We start from the raw sequence: 22,409 nt of genomic DNA, 5'->3' as shown, positions 1-22,409 counted from the left end.
GGTGAGCAAAACCAGAGCCCGTACAAGATCGCAAGTGTCTGCTGCTCGGATGGCGGCACTGAACACAGGAAGCCCACGATTTGTTTTACATGACAAATTCATCAGGACTATAAAGCATTTTTAAAGAAGTATGATTTTTAGCGAGTCAGACAGTGTTTACACACACAATACTACTCTGTGTGCAGCCAGAGACTGGCACGATGCCAAATGCCTACAAACTGAGAACCCCATCCTCAGCTGGTACGTATCACTGTAGCTCCATTGACTTCAATGAACTGGCGCCAGTTTACATTAGCTGAGGAGCTGCTGCATTATGTGGAACAATTTCTTTTTTTCTCTTTCCTTTTCTTTCGTTTTCTTTTTGATGAAAAACATGGAAATGTCATTCTGGTTAGCTCGGAAGAGCCCTTATGTGGGAGATGTACCTTTTCTCTTATGATTTTCAGACTGGAGAAGAGAAGGCTGCGTGGAGACCTCATAGCAGCCTTCCAGTATCCGAAGGGGGCCTACAAGGATGCTGGGGAGGGACTCTTCATTAGGGACTGAAATGACAGAACAAGGGGTAACGGGTTAAAACTTAAACAGGGGAAATTCAGATTGGATGTAAAGAACTTCCTCCTTATGGTGAGGCACTGGAATGGGTTGCCCAGGGAGGTTGTGAATGCTCCATCTCTGGCGGTGTTCAAGGCCAGGTTGGACAGAGCCTTGGGTGGGATAGTTTAGTGTGAGGTGTCCCTGGCCATGGCAGGGGGGTTGGAACTGGATGATCTTGAGGTTGTTTCTAACCCTAACCATTCAATGATTCTATGATATTCTTTCTTTTCTCTTTAAATTATTCCCATTTCTATCTAATTTATTATATATACATGGCTTTCTAAAAGTAGCACGTTTGGATGACTTATGCTTCTTGACCTAGCCCTGGTGGACTCCTAACGAGTTTTGTAGGTTAAAATCTCGGATCTGTACAGTAACAATTCCTTACCCTGTGATTAAAATATGCATTATATCATAGAAGTGGTATCCCTTCCACATTTCTGTGATACAGAAGCATATCCCACAAAAAGGCAATCAAACGAATATTTTTGGTCATTTCCCAAGGGCTGGTGGAAGCAGGGGCTGAAGGGAGGCTCCTGATTGAGAGCAGTCTGAAAACGATTCCTCTCCTAAATTTAAATTCTCTCAGGCTATATATAATAAAAGGAAAGCTGCCTCAGGGTATGATGCTGCTAGCTAAAATGGGTAACAAGGTCTGAAATCGGCCTTGTCGCACAGTGCTTTGGTCCAGACAAGTCCATTTATACTTACACCTTCCAGACCTGTCATTTCATTTAGGAATGCATCCAACTTGGGAAGATATTTCCTTTACGTAAACATTTGTTCATAGGTCCATTCAGTGTCCAGTGGGTCTCACAAAAGCGAGAACCTTTTCTTTCCTGAGTTGATGAAAGCGTTCTCATCTAGAAAACTGTGTGTAATTGCTTAAGAGACGTTTCACGTTGTTTGTGGATCTATTTTACAAACTTCTAAGGATCCCTTTTTAAGTTTTTCCTCCTTAACTGTTATGTTGTTGTCTCTTTGCCTTGAAAAAGGGATACTTTGGATACCTTCTTTGCTATATGGAAAAATAATGCTTTATCTTCATCTTCATCCCATATGTTTTGGACCCCTTCCAATTCTAAATGAACTTGTAGTAAGCAATGAGTGTTTGAAGATGGACTTCATGTCTAATGTTGAATGAGTGTCTGAATTTTCTTCCTAATCTCTTACCTACCCTGTATTTTCTCATGCAGTCATCTTGAGTCACATAGCCACAGTCTGGCCAGATGTTCGGGAGAGCTTTGCTTCCATTTTGGCATTTTAATAAGTAGCCAGGTTTTGTAAAGTGCCCGCAGTGTTTGTAATGGGAGTTTCTGGGCAAAGTAAGGTCTTGAAAACTAATGTTACATGCTAAAATCAGAGGGGAATTCCATCGAAAAGTGGGCCTATGTTAGGAGCTGAATACTACCGAAACCCCATGTCGGATAATGTTCTCTACTATAACTTGTTAACTTCAGGGTACCACCGGCCTTCTCCAAAGTGTCCCATTTTCCTTAAAACTAGACATGGAAAGAAATTCCTAGATATAAGGAGGCATGGAAAAAAAAAAGTCACTGTTGACAACACAACAATTCATTCGTTTCCTAACATCACAGGTCATGTACTGTATTTTAGCTGAAACAATAAGGCCATTGTTCGTACGGGAAAACAAGCACGGTTTATGTAAAGGTTAAATGACTGAAAAGGTTAAAGGCTGGTTTGTTTTTGGCAAGTGGTGATTTGCTTCTCTCAGGTGAAATGTGGAGGTTTCATGCTCTGGCAGTTTGCTGGAGTGCCTACAGAAGAGATGAGAGGCAGCTGATTTACTGTGGCTCGGATCTCCACGATGGCCAATCGCACCTTGTTGTTTCCTTGTGCTGTATCGAGCTCTGCTGTTTCCATTTCTGTTGTAAACTTTGCAGGGAAGGGACTGCCTCCTTCCTGTATGTTTATACAGCATCTTATTCCATGCAAGGCAGCTATCATCCAAAAGCCTTCTTTGCCTTCATAACATTTTAATAGATACAAAGAGGTTTTTCAGTATTATAAAGGGGATACAAGGATCAAAATACTTGGAATTTCAGTGGAATTGAAAGCTGCTTAACTGCCCTTCAGAGCATCCTCTGTTCTTTCAGCTGCCAGACAGCTTGGGGTGGGAGTTTTTATTAAGTCACTCTCTAAAGCCTGTTTCTTTAAGGGACTTTGGATCAGGACTTTTAGTTCCCCAGCCACTTGGATTTATCAGCATCTGTGCGGAATTGTGAGCATCACTTCACAACAAAGATGAGTTGTGTCACTGCTGACAAAGTGGTATTAAAGGTGCAGCAGTTCTTTCTGATCAACTCAAACTGTTTTTCTCTCTAGAATATGCTGCAAATGATATTTCATAGCCAACCTAAAAAACTCTTGTTCACTAAACGCAGGGGTTCTTCCTCTATTGACATTTCAGAGTAGAATTTGATTCTCCTGATTGGAAGGGAGGTATGAAAGTTTCATTTAGTGAAAGCTGTGGTGGAAGAACTTGAATGCAGTAATTGTGATGTTTATGCTGGAAAGCACAATTTAATCTTTGAAATTGTGTGTGTATTTAAGAAATGTCGAGAAGAAAAAGCCACTGATTTTAACATTTAGTGCTGACGTTGCTTATACGATTGCATAAATGCTACAATTCTGTCACTGAGTTTGCAAAAACAAGTGCTTAAATTTTGGCACCATGAAGCAGATTTAGATGAGACATTTAGGTGTCTAATTGTGAAGATTTGTGGTTTTCAGTAGGTGCTTGTTCACCTGGGTTTTAGGGGCTCTGCCTTTTTTCTCCACTGGGAACTGGAGTTCTCAGTGTTTCCGGAGTACTACTCCAGGTACTCAAGTGGGTATGCAAAAACTTGGGTGGCTTTCCAGACTTGTCTTAGCACCTGCATGTATCCAGTGTGCTATATACTTGTGCACAACATGTTATAAAAATAAGAAAGTGCACTGTTTAATATGGCCTGGTTTAAACTCGCATTCTTTCTCTTATCATGCAGAATAGCAGCACAGTGATTTCTTTCTCTTGTAGCTGTATTTCCCAGATAACACAGGTAAAAGTGGATAGCTAGAGCTATGGAGGCTGGATTCTGTGAGAGTATGATGTGAAATTTCAGTATAATCCTACTGCATTCCTCTGTTTATACAGCCATACTGTCCTGGGACAGAGAGTCGCACGGATTGCAAGCATTCTTGCTACGAGGAATCTGGGTCTGACAGGAATAGCTGACTCCCAAAGCTCAGATCTGTTTAGAAAACTGGCTCTATTATCTGAGATTATGGCAGAGAGCAAACACTCCTCCGGTTTACCATAGCTTTACCATCAAAAGAAGCTTTCTTTTAGGAGTTTGAGTTACCAAACAGAGTGCATTTTCCCAGGAATGGGCATTTGCTTCAAAGATGACAGGCAGGACTGCACTAACAGTGCGATGCTGTGTAAGTTGGTTTTACTCGCAGTAACCACAGAGCAGGAGGCAGTGTGGCATGTGACACAGAGACATCTCACCAGACCACAGGAGCTCACTTGCACAGGGATGTAGGATGGCTGCGTACATTTACAGCCACATCCTGGCTAATGATTCCTGCTGAGGGTTTTTCTGCATGTGGGCTTCCAGTATTGATTTGTCACTAGGCTGCACCTTCGCTGCATGGTGTAAGTCAAACCAACAGGTCAAAGGAGGTGATCCTGCCCCTCTACTCTGCTCTTGTGAGACCTCACCTGGAGCATTGTGTGCAGTTCTGGTGTCCTCAACATAAAAAGGACGTGGAACTGCTGGAACAAGTCCAGAGGAGGCCACGAGGATGATCAGGGGACTGGAGCACCTCCCGTATGAAGACAGGCTGAGGAAGTTGGGGCCGTTCAGCCTGGAGAAGAGAAGGCTGCGTGGGGACCTCATAGCAGCCTTCCAGTACCTGAAGGGGGCCTATAGGGATCCTGGGGAGGGACTCTTCGTCAGGGACTGTAGTGACAGGACAAGGGGTAATGGGTTAAAACTTAAACAGGGGAAGTTTAGATTGGATATAAGGAGGAAATTCTTTCCTGTTAGGGTGGTGAGGCACTGGAGTCGGTTGCCCAGGGAGGTTGTGAGTGCTCCATCCCTGGCAGTGTTCAAGGCCAGGTTGGATGAAGCCTTGTGTGGGATGGTTTAGTGTGAGGTGTCCCTGTCCATGGCAGGGGGGTTGGAACTAGATGATCTTGAGGTCCTTTCCAACCGTAACTATTCTATGATTCTATGATTCTATGATAAGAAGTTACCCTCAGTCATTTGCCAGCACAGTGCTTTAGGGACACGATATATGCTAAGAAAATTGGGCTGCCCAGCCTGGAAAAGAGAAGCTGCATGGAGACCTCAGAGCAGCTTCAAGTGTCTGAAGGGAGCCTCTAAGGATGCTGGGCAGGGACTCTTCATTAGGGACTGTTGTGGTAGGACAAGGAGTGATGGTTCAAAGTTGAACAGGGGAAGTTCAGGTTAGATATAAGGAAGAAGTTCTTTACTGTAAGGGTGGTGAGGCACCGGAATGGGTTGCCCAGGGAGGTTGTGAATGCTCCATCCTTGGCAGTGTTCAAGTCTGGGTTGGACAGAGCCTGAAGCAACCTGGTCTAGTGGAAGGTGTCCCTGCTCATGACAGGGGGTTGGACCTGGGTGATTTTAAGGTCTTTTCCAACCCAAACCATTCTGGGATATTTTAATCCCACAGAAGTAACAGGAAAACTGTTGAGTTTTAAAAAATATCTTTTATTGTGAAACATCCTCTTTCAAAACAAAACCCTTCTGTTATTTATATATAGTCAGGCACACTGTGTTTTGGGTATGAGGGGAGGCTGCTGTATATCAACACACTCCACATTTGAAGTATTGCCCTTCAGCCATATTTCTGCTGGGGAGTGATTGCTTTGTTAGAATCATAGTTCAATGAAAATATGGTTCCTCTTAGCAGATGCTCAACCCCTACGTAGCAATTACCATCTAATGTTTACTTTGCAGTGGTTACTGAGAGCTGTTGAGTCACTGACATCTTTGTTGAGAGTCCTGGGGGGTTTTATAGCGCTATATGATGAAGCCAAACTCTGATTCTCAATGTCTATTGTTTTTCATGGTTTTTTAGAAAACTCTTCTGAAAAAAGGCAGTTTTAACTGATTAGGGGCCAGTTAGAATGGCCAGACAGAAACACCGGGAGTGTGCGTGAATCCTGTGTGTCATCTTCATACACACAGAGGTCAAGAGACTGACACAACATATCCAGAGAACAAGCCTTAACTATGTGCAAAAAGCATAAGTGTGTTTGTAGCATGATCCTTGTTAATCCTCTGCTCATTCTCGAAAATGAAAAATGAATTAAGAACCTACATCCCATTGTTTTAATGTGATATTATGCCAAAATCCTTTGAAAAGATGGCTTAGGATCTTAATTCATTTAGCTATTGGTGGTTATGTTAGCTATTGCGCTAAGGGAAGAAGAAGACTTCTAAGGGTGAGTCAAGCAATCTGGGTATGATTTTCAACTGTCACAGGGGCTCTGTACTGCCTTGAATGGTTCATGCAAAGATTGCTTGAGAGAAGGATGTGAATTCCTGACTGGTGCCCACATTTTCAGTGTTAGATTTTGACAATCCCCACTTATTTGTTGTGTAAGCCTCAAGGTGCCTCTCTTTCTGCCAGTGATGATTAATGAGGTATCTGGCCATGGCCAGCACTGCTTGGCTCTCAGTGTTACCACCAACTGAGGAACCCATGACTCAGCTCTCCTCATAGATGCTGGGGCCCAGCTTCCCTGCTTGTTCCCTGCATGGACATGGGCTCCCCTCAAAGGCAGGAGAGAGACGACTGTTCACATTCACTTTGCTGGTGCCTCCGAGCATTCCTAATGGAAATGAATAGCAAGCAAACAAAGTAGTGGGTAAGAGATGGTTACTCATATGGTTCTTTCCGTTTCCTACCCTAGAGTCCCTAATGTGCATTCCTGTGTCAAGAACTGCTGTTGATGCAGCATCACAATACCACAGCTTTAGAAAAAAAAAAAAAAGAAAGAAAACAAGGAAAGAGAATCAATTAGATGCAATTATAATTAAAGTCTACTGGCTGCAGGTTTGTTCTGGCTGATTAGATGAGCTGAATGAGAAACTTCTTGATCATGAAATCTGGTATCGTAACACCACAAGTACAGTCCTGTGTTTACACAGAAACCTCCATATTATGCTTTGTTTACTTAAAGAATCAAGTTCTATTTTGAAATATAATGACATGCCAGTAAAACCAAAAGGAGCATTGGCATATTCATTCACTCACAGCCTCCTTTTGTTACCATCCTTCCCCCTGCCCCGGCAGATAAAATAGGAACTCATGCCTCCTAATAGGTTCATTTGTAAACTCAGCGGATGTGGGCAAATGAGGGGCAAGTGAGGCAGTGCGTGATGAGGATTCCTGACTTGTGAAAACAGCTTTTTGGCAGTGGCGACCAAGTCTTTGGGTTGTTTTGCTTTGGCTGGTCTTTAATAAGGCCCCCAATTTCCTCCTTGTTCTGGCTGCTGCTGAATTGCTGATGAATCTGTAAGGGTATCTTGGGGTCATCTGGCTGAGGGTTTGGGGGAGCTTGGCCTGTTCATACAGCCCGAAAGGACTGATTTCGCTGTATTCCACCTGGTTCCCTTTGAGCAGTTCCAGGCAGGATAATCTGTCACATGCTATCTTCCAATAACTCGTAGGCATTTTTGGAGACTTGCAGATGAATCCGCTGCTAGATTTCCCCACTGTGGTTTCACCCATTCTTCTCTATTCCGGTCAAGATGTGGTGTCTTTCTCAAGCAGACACTTGGCTGAGCTGGGAGCTGCGGGATTGATGTTTGAGTCACTGGGTGAAACCGTATCACAGTGCTCTTCCACAGTGATATGATTTAGGTTCCTTCAGTGCCAAGTACGAGAGGGCTTGGTGATGCTATTTTTAGGACTCGCTGGAGACTTGAGACTTGAGGCTAAGAAATCGAAGCTCAGCACTCCAGAAAACCTCCAGCAGGACCCTCTCAAGGACTAGCAGTGCAAGATCAGCCTTTGCTTTTAGTGTGCCTTAACAAGGATTATGCTGTAAAATCCCGTGCTCAACAAATCCGTATTTGTGCGTTGTTGGTTGCCTCTTTTTTAAAAAGTAAAAGAAATCAAACAAAAACCCCAAAGAAAGACAAAAGTCAGAGTTTCTCTGTTAGACTGAAGCGATTGTGTGCTTGCCCAGCTCCAGGTGTGGGCATTTGCCTCGTGAAACAACCCCACATTTCACAGGCTGGCACAATATGATCGCTGTATTCAGCAGCCCAGGCTTCTCGGAGTTGCAAAGGACCATCCATTGAAAAAGCAACAAGAGATCATGAGAAAGTTTGTGGGTGTTTGCAGGAATTTGCAGATTTCCCATTCATTTTCTATGAGAGACTCACAAGGGCTGGCATTTCCTGACCAAAAATAAAACGGAGGGGGATGCTGGGAGGGGGAAAAAAACACTTGTCTACATCGTATTGCTAATCATGTATTTGAAGTCACTGGAGGTATAGAAAGAAACTGAATAAGTCCTGATGGATAATGGGACAGATAATCGTAAGTCTGCACATAGCCAGACTGAGAACTGAGAGATGTCGTGGCATGAGGATGGATTGTATCGCTGTGGGCGACAGCTCCGGCTCGGGCTTTTCAAGAGATTAGGTGGTCTGTGGTGTTGGCTCCTTCTGCACATGACTAGTCTTGGATGTCGAGATTACATTCACAGTTCCCAAGTTCAAACCTCAGCATACTACACACCCACAGATTCCCACAGTTTTGTCCTACAAACAGAAACCTCCCAGTCCTTGTGTGCTTTCTTTTTTTCGCTGTTGCAACAAACAGCTTTGTTCCCAACAGAAGATTGAGTCTACCAAGCTTTCCCACCTATGACTGCGCGTCTCATGCTAAACCCGAAGTTAGTAAGCATCACTGGAGCCCACCTTTTACTCTTAGTTGCAGCAGGGCTTTTACTGCAACTGCATCTCCGAGTATCGTGGCAAATATTCCACCCTTTTTCACCTGCTTCAGTCATTCTTGTGGAAATGGGTGTAGAAGGTTTTGCTCATGTTGCTGCAGGTGAAGTATCTTCATATGAACAACTCAGTATAAGCAAAAGATTCACTAACGCCTATACTCTCTTCTTTACTGCTTGTTTTGACTTGCTCTTTTATTTAGCGATCAGTCACAAGCTGCGAATAATGAATAACCCATAATTTGGGAACCATTGATTAATGATTATAGCTCATCAAGTCTCCTTTGTCATAGGTGAAATACAGATGTAGGAGGAAGGCCACATTGCTCCAAGGAGCTAGAAATCTTAATAAGTGAAGTAGGAAAAGGATGGCGTGGGAAGGGAAACTAAGTCATGGAGGAATGACCGGCGCTGCAGCAGAACTGACGTTAGACATCCGAGGTTTGTTTGTGAACTCTGCCGTCTCTGTATCTTTTTCATGTGACTTCTTTGCTCACGTGCTTAGATCCGTGTGGATCTTGTTCTTTGTGAAACATAACCTTCTGCTCAGTTTAAGTACATATATAGTCCCACTGGGGCTAAAGGGACTTCTCATGTGGCTGCAGTTAAGAACCATATGTATGTGCTTTGTTGGCCTGGGGTTTGTAAGACATATTACAGCAGTAATTAGACTTGCTTAAAATCAAAATCAGGAAAGAATACTTAGTTTATCTACAGCAAATAATTCAGCAAGTCTGTTACCAGTGCACTTCTGGTCTGTATAGATATTGCACACAGTAATTCATCTCTATAGAAAGAGCCCATCAATAAAGGCCACCCATTCTTTCACAGCAAAGACCACCAATCCTTCAGTTGTCATGACTTCTCTGAGCCCATTGTTCCTTACTTCCTTTCTCATATAATAATTCTGACTTCCATGACCTTTCTGTCTGCTCCTCCAACATGGATTTTAGAGCACCTACCACAGAAACAAAGCTGAATCCCAATGATTATTGGTCTTTATTCCTTTCACCCTAGATGGAGATGTATTTTCCTTTCACTCCATTTCCGTTTAGACTTGCTTTTCCAATTCGTTTAAACTGTCTGTCTCAGCTGCCCAGTTTGCAAAGGCTTCTTGTGCTGTTACTGTGTTTTTCTCACACCCCTCTGAAAGCCACAAGGTCAAAACAATGCTTCTAATCTCATTTGAAATCCCTTGTGTACTTTGTTCAGTTATGTTTTTGTGCCAGTTTTCTTGACAGATCTTTTGCTTTTAAATGGGAGTTGCAGTTTCTTCTCAGGGGTTGAAGTTCTGGTTTCATAGAAATCAATAAAAAGCTTCTGTTGCCTTCAGTCGGACCAGGATTTTGTTCAGAGTCTTGAAAGAAGTAAGATTGTTATTACTTCTTGTTCCCATGTATGTATAGAAGCTAAAGACATGAAACTGATACTAGGTACAGGTACAGGTAAGAGCAAAATAGATTCTATCCTGTTCCAGAAGGATGGGTTTGATCTTATTTTCTTTTTTTCAGATGTGTTGAACCACAATGGGTTTTTTTCTTGGCTTTAAATAGTTCATTTGTGTTTTTTCCTGCCATTCTGCCATCCTTATTTATACTGAGGGAGTTCCAAACCCCTCTGAAGTTAGTGGGACCATTCCTATTGAACTTGGTGAACTTGTGTCAAAAGCACATCAGTGTTTCACTACACCACCTGAAGTCAAAGGGAAATTTGAAAGGCTACCTGTGGCATAAGACTGCTCATTGCAGGAGGCAGAGAAGTGGTCCTTTGTGCTGTTGAGTATCTCATATGAGGAAACACCCGCTTCATAAGGATGTAACAGCGCGCTGTCTGCTTGTGCCTCAGTATCTGCATGAGCCCTCAATCTTAATTTTTGCATGCCGGACAATTAAAACCACATTTTTCTGCTGCTTGTAAAATAACAGAAAGTGATAAAAGCAGAAATACATTCAGTAATTTCTTTTTTGGGCTTCAGTTTCCATTTGCTGCATTTTTAACATTTTCTTGGCTAATAATTCCATATAAAGTATGTAGATTAGAGTTAAATTTAAATCTCTATCTGAACCATATAAAGAAATTTGAGAGGTGATGCTCTGAGTGCAGGCAGAGGTAGGAACCAGCAGTGGGAACCAGCTCTATTTTTCCAATATATGGTGGAATTCTTTTGGACGCTTGGCAAAAAACACGTTGTGGAAAACCAGGCTTTGTCGTTGTGAGCTCTCCTCTAAACACGGACAAGAATAGGTGAGGAATCAAATAAGTAAATAAATTGCACAGCTATCCGGCAGGACTGCTCCTCTGTAACAGGAAACTTATTCCTAACAAGAGCTGTGTATGAGACACCAGGCACTCAAAGCTGAACTTGTTGCACTAACTGTGCCCCAGGGGGTTGCTGACCAGTTCGGAGGATCAACAGAAGAAACAATAAAGCATTTTTATTAGCCTCGAAGGCAGACCAGTGGGAATTTTTCGGAGAAAGGCCTAACCCAGATCTTTGTCACAAATGAACTTCCTCCTAACTGTTTGATAACAAGAGGAATAAAAGCAATCAAGAGAAGAGGGGGCAAAGTGAGGCAGAAAAACCTACCATTTGTTCGGTTATGCAGCTGGATGTTTTGGAAATGTCAAAATGTGGCAGTTCTGTACCATTTCTGTAGACCATTGGGCATAAGTGGCTGCAGACATCTTGTCTCTATGTTGGGAAATTTGAAGAGCAGGATGAAGTTTGTACACCTATGAAAACTACACTGCGATTTGGAGCTGAGCTGTATTTTGTCAGTGATTTGCTGCCTCATCATCATTATTGTTGTATTCAGAGGTCTCAGAGCAAAGAAAGGGACCATGCAAATGTACACTGGGAGACAGAGATTCAACTGGAGAAATGCCTTGAGTTCTTAACTGCATATTAAGTTCTTGGTGATAGCACTGTATCTGCCAGGTCAAAGAGCTGTTTCTGTCACTGGGAGGAGGAGTACTGCAGGAACAGAGGTAAAGGATGAATGCCCTGAGCTTAATTTGCTGCTCTCTGGGTCAAGTACTGCATATTTTAATCTGACAGAAATAAAGATCAGGGGTCCCAAACAGTGGTACAGTTGGCTGCTAGAGAGCAGTACTCCTAGAAACTAAGCCTTTTGAGTTAGGCTTTTTATTCCTCTTACGTTTCTCTGACCTAACCATTACTTGCTGTAAAGGACAAAAGCCCAAACCTTTGATTTCAATAGGAAATAGATACCTAAATGCCTTTACAGTTTTGATTTAATACTGTGTCTAATATGCACTGAGATTAATAGCACACTCTGAATTGATTCTGCTGAGCATAGGCTCAGATTCTTCTATACTAATGTGGCCACTGAAGCTTTAGGCACTGCAGAAATGTTCTTAAGCAGGGTCACCGGATTCTCAGTGTTGTCTTGCTTTGAATACATAAAGCTGAAGCTGCTTTCTTGTTCTTACTCTGCAAGAGTTTCTCAGATGCTGATAAGTAGCATCACTGGCTCAATGAAACTATTCTTAGAGCCGTTGATTGAGTTGAATTGTAAGTGATTTGTAAAATTTAGTTGTATTTTTCTATATTAGAGCTGAGAACTTAGCTTAGGGGTACCTCTATATCATCTCCTGACCTTTGTTTTCAGAGATGACCGTCAGGATTTAAAAGCAAACGAGTTACTCTAACTGTGTGCTAGTGCTCTCTCCAGTGTCCTTGCACACTTAAAATAGGCCAAATTCTTTTCTCCCTAAATATGCTAGTCAAAAAAGCACAGTTGATGAACTGGTGACAGGTTGGGCCAACTTTCCCCCTCTCCCTCTTTATAATTACCAGTCATTGATTTCCTTATTGTCAAGGTCACCAGAAAGCTATGGAAAACTTTATCCCCAAATGCTGGGATTACTGGCATTTTGTGCTGTTTCTTGAAGAAGCAGCATAAAAAATGTGAAGAACTTGCAGAGCCTCTGCCCTCAAGTCTCTTTACAAGAAACTATTTTTGTTATTAGATACTGGACCAAGCTGCTCTGCAATCTTTCCACTGCTATTAACTGTAAATAACTTCCAGCTTGCATTAACCCTTTTTTGCTCATGACAAGTAAAACGGTTTTGTATCTACTGGGCGTAATGAGAGAAACAGATGAGCTGAGAGCTTGAGGCTGAAGCAGAGCTCTTTTGCGTTGGGACTGTGTTTATGAACTCCTCTGCTAACATTCTCATTCCTGACTCTCCTTAGAGAGCAGAAGTATTTTTATCGGGTTAGAACATTTTGGGAAATGCATCCATGGTAATGCTGGATTTGATCTTGTGCCCACTGAAGTGAATGACAACGCTCTTGTTAGCCTTTGGGAAAAACGGCTATGACCTGCAAAGATTGTCCTGAAAAGACATTAGCATCTCTCTGATATGTCCAAGCTGGAAAGCTAATTCGATGCCTAAATATCTCTGGTTGCCTAAAGGCAGCAAGACCTCAGCTATGATTGGAGCCTGTAGATGCTGTCTAACAAAAAATGTTAAGAGGAATAAAACTATGAATACATGCTGAGTTAAGGAGGAAAGCTGCTCTTTTTGAGCAACTCTTGAGAAGGAAAGTCTCTAGCCCTGAGTATTCCCTTCTGGAATGCCCATGTAATGCTGAGATCATGCTCCAGTCCTTGACTTCTAAATCCTCTGCCATGGCTTAATTACAGAGCGGGACTCTGGGTGGGAATTTTCAGATGCCTTATGGACACTGAAGACAATGGAAACACGGGGGGAAAAAGTACGTGCTTCATGACTTGTGTGATGATTTGAAATCTGAAGATGTTGAGATTAAAGATGCTGAGATACCGAGTGCAAGAAACCCTTTGTATGTGCCAGGTTGCAGCTGATCTGTATTTTAAATGCTCTACTCATGCATACAATTCTGAAAGTGACCCTATAATGGAGATAAAAGATGCAGACTTCCCTTTAGAGGCAGGTCTTTATCAGTTCTTCTTCATCCACAACAGCATAAGCTTCTCTTCTGTGGAAGTTAGACATCCCTTTGATGAAGAGCTCTTATCAGAGGAGGACAGTATGAAATGGATTAATTTAAAATCAATCTTGTCCAAATTGATGTCACATCTTACAGAGGAGGAAAATTTATGCCTGCTCTCACTTTACCACAAAAGAGGGAAAAAGCAGTTATCGTGACCATTTAAAAACTTTCACACTGAAAGGATTCCTAGGTACTATTGCGTTGTGTTATGGGAATTATGGCACAGAGGCAGTGGCCTATAAACTTCATTAGGTGTTTAAAATCTTTGTGAGCTTCTTGGCCAGACAAAATTAACAGGAGGTCACACAGGAAGCTTTTGGCAGAGCTGAAAAGTGGTCCCAGCCTCTATGTGCCTGGAATAGTGGTTCCAATCTATGGAGGATTCTTTCTACTTCTGGATATTGAGCAATATTCTCCAATTCAGCATCTGCTGGAGCCACCAGAATCTTACACCTGGCTTGAATGAACATTAGGTCTGGTATCAAAACGATGAGTAGTTGTGGTATCACAGAAGTTATCTGAACTGTACCTACTTATCGTGCCCAGAAAGGTGGTCCTTAGAGTTTCACATCTGACTTTTTCTTCTCATTCAGGTTGGAAGTGTAGTTGCTGGAATTTCTCCTGGTTTCTGTTGCAGCCAAATAATTGCCATAGTTGCGTGTTTTTTCCTTTCACAACTTAAATCTACCAGCTCTTTCCACCGTGAGGACAGAATCAAGGCCTCTTCAGGCTGTGTAATCAATGCTGCTGCCAGTTACTCTCCTTCCGTGGTATCCCAACCTCAAAAAGAGTCGTGACATCCGAAATAACTGGTCTTTGCTAGAAGTTGTGACCAAAAAGAGATGTTACTAAGTCAGTATTTTTACTATTTGATTTTTAACAGGACTCCACGCCATGGGCTTCAGATCACTGGCTTGGAGACAGCTATGGTTGCAGCTGCAATAGCCTGATGGATAAATCCCCTGTCCCATCCAGTCTGCTTAATCTGGGATTCTGAAACATGCATTTTCACACATCTGAAAAGGTAAATGTAAGGTTCTTTGTATTTTCCTCCACCAATGTGGCTGTGTAAGTAAGAATGAGTCTGCAAGGTGCTGGACCCAGTTAGACTTACGGGTTTCTGAAATAGAAGTTGTTGTGTGATCCTGCTGAGCCTCATGCACCAGAACAGATCTCATTACAGATTAGTGACCCAGGTCATAAGAGAAAGCAACAGATGGATGAAATGCATATGAAGAAGAGGGAAGATAAAAGGAGCAGAACTGAGGTTTAAGCTGGTCAGAGGAGGGAAGGCTTAGCCTGTCTAGTCCAGTCCCAATGTGATGTTTTGCATTTCTGTCCTCCATGGAGGCAGAGAAAGGAATAAATAGGAAAAGAAAAGCATGATGGGGGAAGGATGCTGGATGGGAAACTGTTGAATTGTATTATCAATGTGGAAAGTTTGAACAGGTACTTAGCCCAGAAGTATACATAGGTTGTGCTAATTTTTCCTCTGATGAGGAAGGTAACTGTGCATCCAAATTGTAAGATAAGTATCTAGAAGACAACATTTTCTTTTCAGAATCAGGCTAGAAGGCTAAGATTTAGTGCTGGAAGGCTACACTCTGTGCTATGGTTGCCTGCTGATGAGTTTGTGGATCTTTCCCAAATTATTAATTCGTCCCATTCATCTGAAATTTTAAAGGTGCAAGGTTTTATTGTACTGCTTACCACCAGATAGCTGGGTGGAAAAGGGAGAAGAAGGAAGCGAGGGATGGAAATGGGCTCGTATGTGTTGTCTTTTGCTTTCAAGTCATATGTTAAAAATAATCCCTTCGCATTGAACTGTAGAAACAGTGTCAGAACCCCCAGGGGCCTGTTGTATTTAAACAAGACTGCTCAATTCGTTTTTGATTAAGCATAATTATTTATTGTAAGACATGCAAGTATGGGCAGTATCATCTGATTCCTGGAAGGGGGGTTGTGTGTGTTGTTCTGGTGGTGTTTCTCTCTGTGTTTTGGTTTAAATTTATCTCAGACACCCAGGTTTTTTTGACACACAGGAAGGAATGTGTTTGGGTTATATATTAAAAAGCATTATTTATCCTGCCCAGAAGAACAGCAAAAAGAGCAATCTTGACAGATTTCTATAATGGAAACGAAACAATCAACACAGAAATATGAGGAAGAAATTACACCCATTAAATACATCTAGACTGATGAATGATATGATAGCTGCCTATTCAAGTTGGAAATTTTACACATGATTGAAGCTTTATTTAGTCTAATGAAATGTGCTTCCTGAATGCTGCATCTGAGTGACGGCGTGACCCAGAGCACAAAAGGAAGTATTATGTGATTAGACTGAGATCATTCTCATTTAAAGTCATTGTGATATAATTTTACGTTTTTAATTAGCAGCATATACTTTTGTGTCCATTGCCTCTTGTATTGCAAATACCTTTTCAGGTCTTGTCCTTCCACAGGCTTGTTTGAAGCTCAGCACGGATTAACAGCAAAAGGGGTTGGAGTTCATTGATCCTTTGTATTTGTTGTACTTTATAGTTTTTAATTCCTTCCCCCAATGTAGTGAATGGGAGAGGGGGAGAAGCTGATCTTCCAGAATGGGCTCCTCTTGTCCTGAATGCTTCGTATGGTCCATAGCAGATACTTTACTTTTTCTTTAGCTTGGAATCCAGCTTAAATCACTTGTTTTACCTATGAAAATATTGATAGTACAGCCTTTACATTAGAAAAATCAGACTTAATAGTAAAGTCACTGATTCTTCAGGTACTCCTTTTGCCTTCGTAGCTATGGCAGCTGGGATTTGCTGCGAGCTGTGGTGTTCTACTGCTTTACACCAGCTGGGAGTTTGTACCTAGACCTTCTACACCACACATTTCTTACCTCACTTCACCTTTATGAGCTGGGTGTTTACTTTGAAGCTGGTTTGTGTACTGAGCTGGAAGGCAACTAGCCACACAGAAAATGCCAGTGTTTTGATTAAAAGCTATTAAATTGCATTTGACTTGAGCAAAATTTAACATGCTTCATAATGCAATTTTATGAGCTATTGAGATTTCTGGCACTGTAAAATGATTTTGTTAATGGGTTTCAGCAGTTGTTACTTAAAACGATGTTAAAAAGTAATGAAGGGGGAAGTAAATGCAAGGGGTGAGCTTGCTTCTCAAGTCCGCGGTTCTTGCCTTTCCTAGCTGGAGAGCATTAGTAGGGGTAAGCAAGCATTAAACGAATTCAGTGTGCTCTCTTTGTGTGAAAGAGCTCACTGCAGACCCCATATTTTTAGACGAATATGAACTTGCTGACCACAATCCTGAGTTTTAGCTTGTTAGTTAGGTTGACTGATGAACACCCAGGACCAGACAGATAAGCCAGACACTTAATCTATCTACTGTATGTGTTCAGTCAGACTAAAGCTTTATCAATCATTTCAAACTGCATTTCAAGAGCATATTGTATAGTTTCCCATTACCATAAATCACTGAATTTGGAGCCCGTAGCAATTTCACCAGCTCCTTCATGAGGCAACTGAAGGTATCCATGTACCTGTAAGTACTTTATTTTGTGCCTGTATGAAATACTCATATTTTATAATCCCTTAGCATACCTTCCCTTTATTGCAGCCTTTAGGTAAAATTTGGGAGGGACAAAAGAAGAAGGTCAGGAACAGCCTCTCAAAGAGGGGTTTAAAAGTATCTCAATTTGAAATTTAGGATAACTTTCTCACATCCTTTTTTTAACTCACTGTCCTGGGTTTAGCCATAGCAGTCATTTTTCTCCTTCTCAGTACCTGATGCAGTGAAGTGTTTTTGACTTTCAGTCTGGGAACAGCGCTGATAACACCGATGTTTTTACTTGTTGCTCAGTAATGTTTAGCCTGACCAAGGACTTTCTGAGCCTCATGCTCTGCCAGGGAGGAGGGGAAGCCGGGAGGAAGCAGAGACAGGACACCTGACCCAAACTAGCCAAAGAGGTATTCCATACCACAGCACGTCATGCCCAGTATATAAACTGGGGGCAGTTACCCGGAAAGGCGAGATCACTGCTCAGTCGGGGTGGGTATCAGTTGGCAGGTGGTGAGCGGTTGTATTCTCTTCCCTTGTAATTTCCCTTATCATTATTATTACTGGTGATAGCAGTAGTGGTTTGTGCTATACCTTAGTTACTGGACTGTTCTTATCTCAACCCGTGGGAGTTGCATCCTTTCAGTTCTCCTCCCCATCCCTCCGGGAGCAGGGGGGAGGCGAGTGAGAGACAGACTGCGTGGCTGACTGTGTTTAAACCACGACAGTCACTGCATGGATGTCCTCTTTTTCAGCCTTTTATTTCTTCCTAGAGAGAAAAGTATAAAGCTAAAAAAGAGACTAAAAATGCATGTGTGAATCGCAGAATAAAATCCAATGCTGAGAGGGGAAAAATGATCTTTTCTTAAGGGAAGCTTCCCCATTTTTTGCCTGTTTTAGTACCATTTTTCACTTGTTTTTCCGCATCTAGTTGTGCAAGCTAATCACACATATGTTTCATGAAGTCAAGCAGTGTATTTACAGGAGAGGATGGCCATTGTTGTGTTGCTTTATTTCTGTCTTTGGTGGCTAAGTGTACATTGGTGTGCATGGATTGCCTTTGGTCTCAGAAGTGACTCTGCTAAATGGCTGCACAGAACAGATTGCTGATCAGCAGAAGGAAGAGGTGGTATGTGAGAAGCTGGTGGAGCACGTTTGAAGGCATGCAGCAATTACAGCTTATCAGTAGCAAGTTATTTCATTAGTTTCCCTTCAAGTTATACATTGTGGTTTATTAAGCACCATTTTCACAGAATTGATGAAGCCTGAGTACAGTATTTATTATAAATGGCTGTTCTAGGGTTGGACCAGCCTTTGTGCATTATAAACCTGTCAACAAATACTATTTTTAGTCATGGTGTAGTGGCTAGCACTAAAGAACAGTTGAGAAGAAGGCATGATAAAGTCTATGGGACAAATTACACATCACGTACAAATTAATTATATGTAATGCTTGGCATAGCAAACATGAATTTTGGGCATGACCATAATGCATGTTTTTACTGCCAACAATTATCATCTGCTGAAGTCACATCTTGGATGAAGAGTGGATCTTGTGATGTTATGGTAAATGCACAGAATATGACTAACAGGACACCTATGGTTTTAAGCTATATACATGGAGATTAAGTACTTGACTGCGGATATACTTCAGGTGCATTTGGAGAGACTTGGTTTCCCATGCTAACTGCAATGAATGAGTGGAACTATTTCCATGGGTTTCAGTGGACTTTTGGATTAAGTCCCAGAGCCTGATCTCATACTTCGCCTACAGGAGATCTCTGAGAACATGCAGGCCTGGGCATCCAAGGGGCTAGCAAAGCCAGAGTGATTGTAAAGCGCCATGGCAAGGCCCTTTATTTACAAGTTAAATAACTTCCCCAATGTATTCTGGTGAACTTTCGGCAGTTGGTAGTTTGTTTCACCTACTTAAAATCACACTGAGGGGAAGAGGTTGCCTATCCTTTGATATTCAACAGACTGGTTACAAATGCTGATCAGCTGCATGAAAGCAGAAGGTGAGAATACACTAAGATTTAAGCTTTGGATTCATGGACTGTGGGAAAACGAGTTACACAGCCTTCTGGGTTTCCTCTGCTGAAATGCAGCTCTTGATCACTGTAATTTTGAGTGATGCTTAAATGGTTTCTCGGACTGCGCGAACCACAGACTGACCCAAGCTTTGCCAAAGAAGGAAGAAGAGTCTCTGTGCTTCTTCACAGCATGTTTCACAGTGTCAGTTCTGCTCACACTCCTCAGGCCAGGGGAAATGAATGAGAAGTGGTTTCCAGGGATATTCCGCTGGTAATTATGAAGAAACAGGCACACCACATAAAATGCTACTTGTACTGACAAATGATAGTGATGAGGATGTAGTTTAAAAATACATCACAGGATTCTTTTCTTGTAAAACTTGTTTCAGGAAATCCTATGTTTTAGTGGCAATCTTTCACCTTTGAAAAGTGATGCACTTTAGAAATTTATAATGCTCTATTATCTTTTCCCAAGGCATGAATTTTGTGTCTAATTTGTGATATACTTATGTAAAGTGAAACTCAGTCTGTCAAGATACTACTTTCCTGAGCAGTTTTATTACATAGCTGTGTAAAGGTTCTTATGCAAATAGAGACAATAATTACGGCTTAAGGCTAGGTATGTTACAAGTGAGGAATTCCTCATACATTTAAATACATATTTTAGAAGGAAATCTGGATCTGATTTCAAACTCTACAATGGAGTGTCACCAGTTTACATCATCAGTATCTAGCCCTTTGAAACTCAGAGAACTCATTAGAAGTAAAATTCGCGGTGGGAGGATGAATAGTGTTGCGTTATATAGCAAGTGAGCACAGGAATGACTGGCAAGAGAATGGTACACTGCACATGAACTGGATGGAGGACAGATTTGCAGTGTTGTAAAACACATGGGAAAAGTCCTTTCTGTTTGTTTTTCCTTTTTCACCCCCTTATTAATTTACCGCAACCACAAGCCATGTGTTCCAGTTCCTGTCTGGGAAAAGAGGCTGGTTAGGCCATGGTGAGACTTAGTCGAAGCAGTGATCTAAAAGCAGCTGGAAAACCCCAAGAAATTCTGAATTGCTCCTAAAATTGCTGTTTGTAAACCGCTCAGCACAGGGATGAGGCCATCCTGGTCATATTGTTGTGCTCCCTGTTATGTGTTAACAGCTGTAGTGAAGGACATCAGCAGTTGAAGATTAAGTGGACAAAATATTTTCAGTGGGAGCTTATGCCGTAAAGTTATTGGAGTCTTAGTCCACCCAAAAGTTTAGATTCAGTGTTAGCGCAGCAGTGACTCGTGTGAAATATCCCAACAACCACTCTTGTCAAAGTACATAAGAGATGTGTTTCATATAGATAACGTTGAAGCCTTCACTTTCTAGCATGGTAGCTGCGGCCCAGTTGAGTTGAGTCAACTGACAGTAATTGCTCATTGTCTTTATATGCTCCCATTTTCGTGGAATAGCACAATCCTTTTGGGATGACTCTTGAAAGAGCTGCCCATCTGAGTAGATGGTATAAATTCTTCAGAAAACAGTATTGATCAGATCTACCTTGTGCCCAGGCTGCAAGCCTGTAAGTTAATGTATAATCAACCTGCCCAGGAAGAACTCCTGCTTCGGCTCCTCCTTCCTGTTCTTGATTCCAAGAGGAGTGAAGAGAAGCATGTTGCTGTCCCTTATGTGACACAGATGATTTCCTCATCTACATTAAGGATGTGTGACAGACTTGAAGTTCCCTATTGTCCTCCCTCTTTTCCAGCCACTCCTAGAGATCAAACTGCTTGCCTGCCCTCAGCTAAGACATTTGATGCAGTATCCTGGAGATGGAGGCATTTTTATTGTCTGCACCCACATCTTAATAATAGAGAAGTGACTAAAAATGTCAAGTATTGTTTTGGAAGGCCTAAAATACAGCAGATTGATCTTTTACAGGGGTCACACTTGTGATTAAGACACAAGTAAAGTGTAAGTTATCATCTGAGCAACAGCATTGTACTATGTGTATGTACTACAGCTTTACCCTATTTGTGTCTGTTGTATGTGTAGCCCAGATCCAGCACAGGTCAGTTTATATATGATTTCCTGACAGCCAGAGGTTCCCTGCCTGTTCTTTTAGTTCCTCAGTGACTTACTTATGAGCAATTCCAGTTTCTTACGCTTTTGTGTCACAGTCCACAACAAATTCTCTCCTCCACAGGCTTTTTGGTCTGCCATTGCAATGGTCCAGCACCAAGCAGAATGCTGAAGAGACCTTGAAAAGCACTCTTCAAACAGCAGATCCACTCAAACAGGACTAGACTATGAGAAGCTTCATATTTGAGCTTTCCTTATACGTGACTCATTTGTGAGTAGTGGTGAGCTATGCTAAACTAGAAACTTTTGACAACAAGAGGTTCAAAGGTGTGGTGAGTAAAAGGGAAACAACTGGTGACCAGAAGAGAAACACTCAGAAAAAACATCAAGACAGTAAATTAAGAACTACTGATAACAAAACAAATGCAAAGTTCAAATTACATTTCTATGGGTTCCAGTTCTACAGTCACAAGTAGTCCAAGTCTCTGGATAAAGATCTAGGTCTTCATTTGTATAGGGCTGTAAAATGGTTCACATTGGGAAGGACCTTGAGATCAGTTAGACCAGTTTCCTTTTTGAAGCAGGGTATGTACATAATGTTCTCACCTGAGGACTTTTTAATCTACAGAACCAAATAAATCTAGCATTCAAGCACGTATGTTCTAATATAGTCTCTACTGTATTAGGAGGGAGGGAAAAAAATAACGTGGTTGTCTTTGAGACCTGGGTTTTAAGCACTGGAGTGGTTGGGTTTTTTGGTAGCTATTTAATTCTGACAAAAATCAAGGTGGATTTTGGGTGGTGAAGAAACTGTGAGCTCACCACTCTCCCTGTGACTTTAGATGGCTAAGCACTTTGAAAGACTGAGCATGGTGTGTGCAAGAACACACTCAGGTAAAGGGAAATATATCTGGGAATTAGTGTAATCTTACCTAATGCTACTGGCAGTGTATTGAGATAGCAGTGCATTTATATATTGTAAGATTGATAAGGGTGGTTCTTGCATAGTATTAAACTTCTGCTGCAGCTTAAAACATTATCTTTTTGCCCTAAGTAAAAACTACTCTGTGTAGAGTACCCTTGGCTTAGGTGATTGGCTAGGCCCATATGAATACATATGTAGATGCATATATTCCTTTTGGCCTTTTT

At 41.8% G+C, this 22,409-nt stretch overlaps 1 long non-coding RNA gene across 2 annotated transcripts in view; it reads left to right on the top strand.

The window, feature by feature from the left end:
- The window catches only part of LOC136014519 (uncharacterized), a 141,495-nt gene extending 119,548 nt beyond the window's left edge, over nt 1–21,947 (top strand). Inside the window, exons 3-5 of one of the 2 annotated variants that reach the window (XR_010612751.1) lie at nt 8,893–9,040; nt 14,486–14,626; nt 21,385–21,947. This is a non-coding gene — a long non-coding RNA (uncharacterized LOC136014519). The remainder of the gene's footprint in view (nt 1–8,892; nt 9,041–14,485; nt 14,627–21,384) is intronic. The other variant, XR_010612753.1, reaches the window with a different exon arrangement.
- Nucleotides 21,948–22,409: the final 462 nt, after the last annotated feature.

Source organism: Lathamus discolor, chromosome 5 (assembly GCF_037157495.1).
Source record: "Lathamus discolor isolate bLatDis1 chromosome 5, bLatDis1.hap1, whole genome shotgun sequence".
Lineage (NCBI taxonomy): Eukaryota > Metazoa > Chordata > Aves > Psittaciformes > Psittacidae > Lathamus > Lathamus discolor.
This window is presented reverse-complemented; position numbering and strand designations above follow the sequence as displayed.